Source organism: Nanorana parkeri, unplaced genomic scaffold (assembly GCF_000935625.1).
Source record: "Nanorana parkeri isolate BGI_ZX_2015 unplaced genomic scaffold, ASM93562v1 scaffold49, whole genome shotgun sequence".
Lineage (NCBI taxonomy): Eukaryota > Metazoa > Chordata > Amphibia > Anura > Dicroglossidae > Nanorana > Nanorana parkeri.
The window spans coordinates 1,307,538-1,317,617 of record NW_017306317.1 but is presented as its reverse complement, the minus strand read 5'-3'; positions in this window follow the sequence as shown (position 1 = coordinate 1,317,617).

Here is a 10,080-nt window from a genome sequence, read left to right as displayed (position 1 = left end):
ATTTTTCTTTACCTCCACATCTATGCTGGCATTACCTTAGATGATGAAACTAAGGATCCGTGGAGGAATGCAGTTACCATCTATCACTATTCCTGCCAACCTGGCAGGTTTTACTGGCACCATGTTACTATATATATATATATATATATATATATATTTCCTGGCTCAACTCATGTCGGCATACCTACGGGTCAGCTCCTCCCCCCTGACCCCACAGGACCACCTTTTAACTAGCTATAAAAGACAAGCTCCCTCCCCCAGTACCTGTTCTCTTTTTTTCCTCACTCCAGGTCACAGTTCTTGGATCCTCCCTGCCATCTCCCAGCCGGGTTCAGCCTCTCCCGAGCCTGGAAGACCCCTCCGCTGGCTGTAAATCTCCTTGGGAGCGGGTGTCCGTCAGGCAGGTATGTGGGGAGCTCTGATCTCAGGGTTTTCCTATTTTTTTCTTCCGCCGCGAGGCAGCGGCGAGCGTGATCCCTTCTGCGCAGGCGCCGGCGTCTGGGTCCCGAGATCTGCATCGCTATGGGGACGGCGGGACGCTGGTGGCCGCGCAGGTGCAGTCGGGCCGTACTCGGCCGGCCAATAAGCCGCTCCTATCAGCGGGTAGCACGGGGGATTTAAAGCTCGGCGGGACACACTGTATCCTGCCTGGTTCAGCTGCTTCTTGGATCCTCGTGCTGCCGCTGTGTGGGGCGTCCTGTTACTACCTGTTGGTGAGTCTCTCTCTCTTGGTGTTTGGATGCAGGGGTAGTTTACCTGGGTCACTGTTCTTATTTTCCTGTCTCTCTCTTCAGCATTCTGCAGTATCATGAGCTCCCCTCGTCCTCTCTCTGACGCACTGCAAGCTACTGAAAGGTAGGGAGGCAGTATTGGCGAAGATCAAAAGATTAAAAGAGTGGCATAATGGATATATTATAATATTTCTTTGCCTTTCAGGAGTAAGAGCCCTGGGCATAAGAGATCTAGAAAATGCAAGATTAGGAGGCGCTCCTCCACTTTGGATTCCTGCCATGAGCGCTCTCCACAGCACCATAAACATAGATCACATGCAGATCCTGGGTCCCTTCCATCCAGAGGACAGGATTTCCCACCAGGTTCCTGCTGGTCATGTTCCTTGCAGGCCAGGGATTGTATGGTTCTGCTAGGGATGATGTCCGCATGTATCCCAGTGGTGCAGTGGGCGCGGTGGCACATGCGGCAGTTCCAAGCTTGCTTTCTGCGGCAGTGGAATCACACAGCTTTGGGACAGAAGATACTCCTGCCTACGGCAATGCGAGGCGAGTTATACTGGTGGAAGCATTCCCCGCACCTCTCTCAAGGGCTGCCTCTAGGGCTGGGTACCTGGATCACCCTAACTACAGATGCCAGCCTGCAGGGTTGGGGAGCGCACTGTATGGGTCAACAAATCCAGGGTCGATGGGAGGGCCCGGTGTCAACACAGTCCAACTGGTTGGAATTGAAGGCGGCCTCTCTGGCGCTGCGAGCTTTTCAACCGATACTTCAATACCAACAAGTCAAAGTAATGATGGACAACAAGACAGCGGCCTCTTACATCAGGAGGCAGGGCGGGACCAGGAGCCTGCCCCTGTTGTGCTTGTCGAACGAGATCTTCTTGTGGGCCGAGTCAAATGTGCATGCCTTAACGGCAGCCTACCTGCCGGGGGTCGACAATACGCTGGCGGATCATCTGAGCAGAGTGTTCCCGACAGACGGGGAGTGGGAGTTGAACACCAGATACCTGAAATCTGTGTTCTGGAAATGGGGGAACTCCGCTGGTCGATTTGATGGCCACACGGCAGAATGCCAAGGTGCCAAGGTTTGTGACCAGACACAGCTGTCCCGAGGCGATAGCCCAGGACGCGTTCTCTCTGATATGGGACTTCCTGCTGGCGTATCTTTTTCCTCCCCTACCGTTAGCACTCAAGATATTGCTGAATATTCAACGGGACGGGGGTCGGATGATCCTGGTTCTGCCTTGTTGGCCACGGCGGCCGTGGTTCCCATTGCTGCAGCAGATGGCAGCGGCCCCTCCATGGTTCTTTCCGAACAAGGACGACCTCCTGCTCCAAGGGCGATGGCAACATCCAAATCCCGAGCGCCTACATCTGGCGGCATGGCTGCTGAATCCTTGAGATGGCGGACACAGGGTTTATCCAGCCAGGTGATCAACACTTTGTTACAATCGAGAGGCCAGTCTACCAATGCCACTTATACCCGGATTTGGGAAAAGTTCCTTTCATTCGCACAGCTGAATGGCTTCCTGCCTTTGCAGGCTCAACTGGAACATATATTGAGTTTCTTACAATCAGCATTAGATATCGGACTGACATACAATTCCTTGCGGGTTCAGATATCGGCTTTGTCAGCCTTTACAGGTGTGAAATGGGCAGACGACCCTCTTCTCCGCAGGTTTATGAGGGCAACACTAAAGATGAGGCCTCCAAGGAGGGCACTCTTTCCCTCCTGGGACCTGGACTTGGTCTTACGGGCCTTGGCGGCCCCTCCTTACCATCCTTTCAGTGAATGCACCTTATGGAGTCTTACGCAGAAGCTTGTCTTCCTCATTGCCATAACCTCGGCTAAACGGGTTTCGGAGCTGGCAGCGCTGTCTTATAAAGAACCATTTTGTGTCCTGTTCGAGGACAGGGTGATCCTATGGCCCTCTCCGGACTTTAGGCCCAAGGTTGCCTCTGCCTTCCATTCGGATTGGGAGGTCATCCTGCCCGGCTGTAACACTCTGCAGCAGAGTGCGGGGGGAGACCAATTGCTCGCTCTGGATCTGGTCGCCCTTGCAGCACAATGGCTGCATTAGCATGAGTTGCTTTGAAAAAATAGAGTATGCACTATGATTTTCACAATGCACTGTGCAGCAACATATGGCTTGGTTGGGGTAGCATCCAAATGAATATTGTGCATTGCATTAAAAAAGTAGTGCATTTCACCACACAGCAACACACATTATTATGGAACTGTGCTGCAATGCATGGTTGCCAGGAGGTGTATTGGGGTGCCATTCAAATGAATGGCAATGAAACACACCTAGTACACGGTACCGCATGCTAGGTGCATTGTGCAATAAATGCACAGTACAGTACAGTTAGCACAACTGTATGGTGTGAATGGGGTATTAAGATTAGAAGGTTGGCAGGCTGCCAACTCACTGCTGGTGCAAGGAAGCTGATCTAGCAAGAGAAAATGAAAGTAAACTGATAAGCTTCAGATTTAAAGTTTTTAAAATTTTGAAATCAATTACTCCACTATTGCTGCAGCTACAGAGGCCAGTAAGAGCTTATTTTAAATATATTTACTATTTTTTTTAAGCATATGTATATATTTAAATGTCCATAATATGGCCACAGTTTTACTTTGAATAGTTGAAACTTTGAATACATAGACATAGTTCTTATCTCTTATGGTAAACCATAAGACCCCTTAAACGTATTAACGATCACATCTATCTTATAAATAATGGCAAGTTAACCACCCCCGTCTCTCGCCATGTAGGCCTCAACCATAAATTTGACTCCAGAAAAATCTCCTTTTCTATCCTGGAGCATATCCCCGAAAACATTCGGGGTGGAAATCAAGACACACTCCTACTCCAAAAGGAAACAAAATGGATATATTATCTTAATGCCACAAAATGTCCCAGTCTCAACGAAACCATAAGCTATAGATCTTTCCTTTAGTGACATCCACATGGATGTATATCCGTGTGAGAAATTTTGTTCCCATGCTGTCATATAGGGCAATTTTTCTTCCGATTCCATCAATAAAGCATAAATCAATGAAATGCCTCCAGTCTGTCCTTCTTCTTCCAGACACCACTTCTCATATGTCGTAACGAACTGTTTATCCGACTCAGGCAACCTCAATGATGCCAAAAAATGGTTAAGCTGCCCGAATCGGAACAGTTCAGATACTTAAATAAAAAAAAATACTTCATCCTGACGACTAAACCCCCAATAAATACCCATTACTTATAGACTTAATTTTTAATTTCTAATTCTGAAAAAAAATAATTTTAATCATTCCTCGCTGTGATTCCTGTCGGGGTCTGCATTGCTACAATGCATTCCTTACATGGGGGGGTCGTGGAGACGCGTTAAATGATCTGCCATTCAGTAATTGGAACCTGGGCATATATACACATATGGCCCATCAATCTCCCGAAGAAAGTGTATTTATTGTCATAGCCATCATGATTGTTTCTGATTGGATATTAACTTGTGGCGATTCCCTCCGGGATTTCGCTCCTTTTTCGTTCTCCTGAGATCGAGGCCACATTACTTGATAGCAATTACAACGCTCTGCAGCTCTCCTTTTCTTTGCGTCTCACATCTATGTGCCGTGGCTCCGCCCCATTTAGGGGCGGGACAACATCACATGACGTTCGGAGCTCAGCACATAAAATGACCGCGATTGCGGCCAGCTGTATGTGACGTCTGGGAGAAAAACAGCAACACACTACGCCGCAAGAGGTATTTTGTTTTGTCTTCATACGAGTTGTTACATTGTAAATCTATGTTCTACTACACTACTTTGAACTCTGAATCTGTGACTGCTCTCACTTCTCATGGTCTACAGTATTCAATCCCCTCTAAGTAATCTTACTTGATTCACTTAGTCCCTTATTTATACTCACACTTGAGTTTTCTCACCAAGCTATTTAATATTTATAGTATCTAGCTTTGGGACTCTGATTTCCCTCCTTGCTCACTTTTTGATGATTTGATATTTTCCTTCACGTTTGTTTTTACGGTATATTCTATTTATTTTATGGTTCACTCACTTGTGCCTCACCTGTTTTTATTTTAGCGATCACCTACACCTTTATGACCTTTTGGGGGTGATTTACTAACCTAAGCACACACACGCAATAGGTGCGTGTGATTTTTACACAGCAAAACGTATTTATCAACCAAAAAGTCTCTAAAAGCATATTTTCACTAATGCCATATATGGAAAAATCATGCACATGATGCATATATAAAATGCTGCTTCACAGTTTAGACAAAAATGGTTAGCTCATGTATTTACATTCCTGCATTCATCAACGCAAGCAACACAATGTAGAGCTAATTTACACAACATCACCTTGCAATTCATGCAGGGCTTTGCACAACACACCTGCTGGATGTGTACACACTACAAAGGTGTCTAGATTCCACCAATAGATCATGCTGGGAGGGAACACACTACAGAGGTGTATACTTGTTTGTGGCGTGTTTATAAGGTTAGTAAATCAACCCCTTTGTATCCTAATTATCACTATTCATTACCCTTCTTGAGTTTAATTAATCAACGATGATTTACTTTACTTCTATTATTTTTTATTTATTAATTTTTTCCCCCCCATCTTTTCTTCACTATACACCTTATCTCAGTGATCACTTCACATCTCCACAATTTTTTGTGCCCTAACCAATCATCACTACCTACTATTCTCTTTGAGCCTGACTATTCAATGAGGAGCCACCCCATTATTTCTATTTTCACATTTGTCCTTTTCTATCACCATACACTTAAAATTAACACATACTCTCCACACATAGAATTCTTATTATTTTTGATTTACACAATTTTTCCCATATACCAGATCTTCATCACTCTTGTTCCTTTTCCCTGTCCTTTATCCCCCTATGGAGTTGATGATTACTATACATATGTATTTCTAGCAGAATACTACAGCCTCTAATTTAACAACGTCTGCTGCTGTTGCTTCTCGCCTGACGGCCACAGTGTGCTTCTCCGACGCGACCCCTCTGCCTGTTTGTATGTGGCAGCCCATGCCCGATAGAATCAACTTTTGTCTGAATCTGAAACAGCTGCTTTCCTCTCATCATACTCCCGTGCCTTTGATCAATTAATCGCAAAGATATATATACGTAAGCGTTTAATATTATATACTTTTCAATATTTATTGTGACTGCGATTGAATGTAAACGATGATTCCGCTACAAGATTAAGTGCAGCCCTCTAATCTTATTAAATGTGGGATCCTCCTATTTCTACTCTAGAATATATATTTTCCTCTATTTTCTTCCCCTGAAGAAGCCCCGTTTGGGGCGAAACATGTTGGGACATACAGGAGCACTCATACAACTTTGAAAAAAGCAACTGCATATTTCAGAACTGTACGATACTGTCACCAGATGGTGAATGCACCCGCATATGTTTTTTATCTATGATTTTTTTCTCTCTATTTAAAATAATGTTTAAGATGGTATTTCAAATAAATGTTTTTCTAAGATTTTACCTCTGAGGTCTGGAATTGTTTCTAAAAAGCCCCCTTTCTCCTTTCCCTTTGGGTATTTGCACACCTCACTGTGGAAACATCCTTTTTCTTCTATACTACAACCCGGGATGTGAAACTTCCAGCACCTCTATACTTCATTTGCAATACATGTCTACTAATGTTATCTCTTGATAGTTCTTATCTCTCATAAAGGAAGAATACATTTTCCTCAGGGAACTGGTAATGGATGCCATTTTCAGAAGTCAATAAAGTTTAGATGCACATACAAAATTTGGAAGCATAAATATGCATCAATTAACTTGACTACAGCTCTGTAACTGATATGTCAGTTTCACAGAAGGGTCTGAGAACTAGGAACACATAGAGATGCACTTTCCTAGTTTTCTGTTGCAATGTTCTCTGTTGTAATAATCACATGGCATGCGTCATTGTCTGTGAAGACATATTTGACAGTTTCACAGTTTCAGTTTCAAAGGTCTAAGGACTAGGAACTTGCACTGGTTTCAAAAAGTGATTAAATGGTAGCAGCCATGAAAATCTCTGAAACCAATAAACATTTATCTTATAGTGCTTATTATTGCTCATTCCTTAACCCATATAGTATACTACTACCTCTTCAGCATACAGTTGGTAATATTGGCTTTTCCAGTAGCAGGAAAATGTCTATGCTGTCACAATCTGGTACCTGTGTGTGTATAACTACTCTCTCTGCAAAGGAACTTCTACAAGTTTCTGTGATTAGAATACAAAACAATATTGGAATCATAACTACAACAGTACTTTATGTACAAAAGTAATATTCCAATATAGAAAATTTTAGTACCCACGCCAAGCTTTGTACTGTATCCAGGTCTGCATTCCCTAATCATTACAAACACAAAGTGGTTGATGTAGGTGAAAGCCAAACATTAAGGTGCCTCAGGAATGTTATACAATATGGTATCCAAATGTAATCCATTTAAGTTGCAAACTATATAATTTCATTTCTATGTTCACATTGCAATGCATAAATAAAAGTAGAATCACTGGAATATTGCAGATTGCAGATGAACCACTATGATCTGTGTAACACAAAATCCTCCATAAATAGCATTTATTAAAATATAAACAGGTTAAGGTGGTGATATTAATAAAGGGTTAAGAATAAAACTGAACATAAATTAATTTAAAGCAGTTTATTAAATCTAGTGTGGTGCTGTTTTATGTTAGACATTTGATTTACCTTTTATAGTTATCAATATTGCTATTTCTCAAATGTATATTTTTTTCTATAATGGGAAATAAAACTGAAGCACGTGTCCTGTTACTTAAACAGCATTCATCGTTCCATTTTATACTGCTTGGACTTCCAAGGAATAAATTAGCATATTCCACTGAATGAACTCCATTTATCTGTGAAAGACCCTTGAGATAATCAGTTACAATAATTATATGCAAAGATCAGAATGCTAATGATTTAGAGTAACTACATAAGTAATATGATACACGCTTTTTTAAAGTAATCAAGCAGGCAATGTTCTGGATATGTCTCAGCATATACATATGTAATATTAAAATCAGTTTCCCTTTATACACACACCGTTCATTATGATTGCAGAACATTCCATGTTATAATGGTCATGGGTTGTTATCTTTAGACCACCATAATGTGACACCCTTGTCACTGTTTTCCATGTTGATGTTGTATTAATAATAATGTAGTATAGGACTGTTCATATGTTAAGGGATGCAATAAGGAATGACACACAAACACTCAATCATTAGCTAATATGAGTTACAGCAATTAAGGGAAATGTATTTAGGCTAGAAAATGTCAAAAGAGTTGGAAGATTAAAGTATGTCTAAAACCATATTTTTAGTTTTAGATGTCGTAGGGAAGAGTTAGAACATTGATTTTTATTGTTGCCTGTGTCCTCACTGTGGAGATTCACTGTTTCTATTTATCCAGGTTATTATTGCCTCAGAGATAGAAAGCAATGGGAAATACAAAATGTTACAGTTGAAACTGTACCAGGAATAGAGGGGATTCTACTCACTTTAGAGATATTTCCTCTCATTTACAGTTGTGGCTGTGTGACAGAGGTGAAATCTCCCCAATGAGACACAGGCAATATACCATATACTCTGATTTTTGTAGGGTTTTAGGAGGCATCAGGCATAACTTTGTTTAAAAAAACATCATCGATTTATTGGTAGAAGCAATTCAAATACATAAATAATTATGCTAAAAACAGTGTTTGCAGATGTAGATCCCCTCAATTTCATCTCCCGCAGCCACTTTACAGTATCGCATATATGCCCCGGAAACGCGTCATCGTAAGGAGTCCTGTGCTGTCACACAATCTTCTGTGCAGCTCGTTACAGATGTCATTCTGGTTTACCTTATACACTTCTGTCTGGATTCACTTTTGTGAGTATGTTTTTATTGTTACCTCAATAAACAATATTAAAATGAATCTACACTAGGGTGGGCGCCCTTCTCTTTTGTTTTCTCCCACAGTATTGCAGCTTCCCAGGCTGAAGTGGGGCAGCACCCCTAGCAATCCCCACCCGTAACTATCCTTCATTTGTTGGTCAACTTTTGGCGCTTCGTGTTCATTTTTTATTGATTATCCAAAACGTGTTTTCCATTATTCCTAACATATCATAAAAATGCAAATCAAACCTAATATCCACATTGTGTTACCAGTATGAAGCCTATTGACATCCTACTACTATCGCTACAACGGTTATCCATATCCACCCACAACTTGTAACCAATCTAAAGGTTAAGTCCATAAACTAAAACTTAGGCACAAATTTGCATCCCTAACATCTTCTATGACGCTATTCCATGATCAGGACTGTACCCAGACTATCTGCTGCATCTAAACTACTGTGCCCATATGGTTCCACCGCAGTGACCCCATATATCATCACAATGAGACACAGGCAGCAAACAAAACCTGACAGATGATATAACCATTTTATATTGTATATAACATTAGAGAATATTATGCCTAGCCATTAAATTGAGCCATTGACTTCTGACAGGTGTGGTCATACAACCTGTTTTGAATTTTTACAGTGTTATTCACAAAAGGGCGAAGAGTTTGTAGAAGGCAGGAGACGTGAACAATCTAGGGCAACATAGCTGAACTGGAAAGTGAGCTGAATTGGAGAATTTTTCCAAATCCGCTATGTTGTCCTAGATTGTCCACTTCTCCTGTCTTCTCCAAACCATTCACCCTTTAGTGAATAACCCTGTTAGTATTGCTTAGGTGGCAATTGAAGTGGTTGTTTGATGACCATCTTTTGCATACCAGTGCATTTATCATATTGGTGGTTTGAAAACAAATGTTGCTTTCTCATGTCTTTAAATACTGACTCCTCTAACAAACAATAATTTGGAGTTCAGTGAGAATCAGAAGGCTGAATCAGTAACCGGTTTCTTACAGAATTTCACATATAAATAGAGGAAAACATGGGTTAGAGCACCACACCAAGAATTATTTACAGAAACACTGCACACCCTTCCCCAACCCTCTAAAAACAGAACAACATTGTCTAAACAATATTTGTCAGAACCACCTCACCTTCATCTTCAAAAATATAACAAAGATGCCAAATACTTAGTGAGGAGAGCATGGTGCCATCTTTTGTATCACAATGACTGCAGCAATTGGGTGGAGCCGTTGATTGCCATGGGGATATCTCTCCACTGGAGCCCTCAAATGATACAAGAAACCAACATGTGATCTACCTTGCTATCAGGTATACAAAACTGAAATATGTGGTTTTGACTGGATCTATAACCTAAGCATGTTCATTATATTATATAT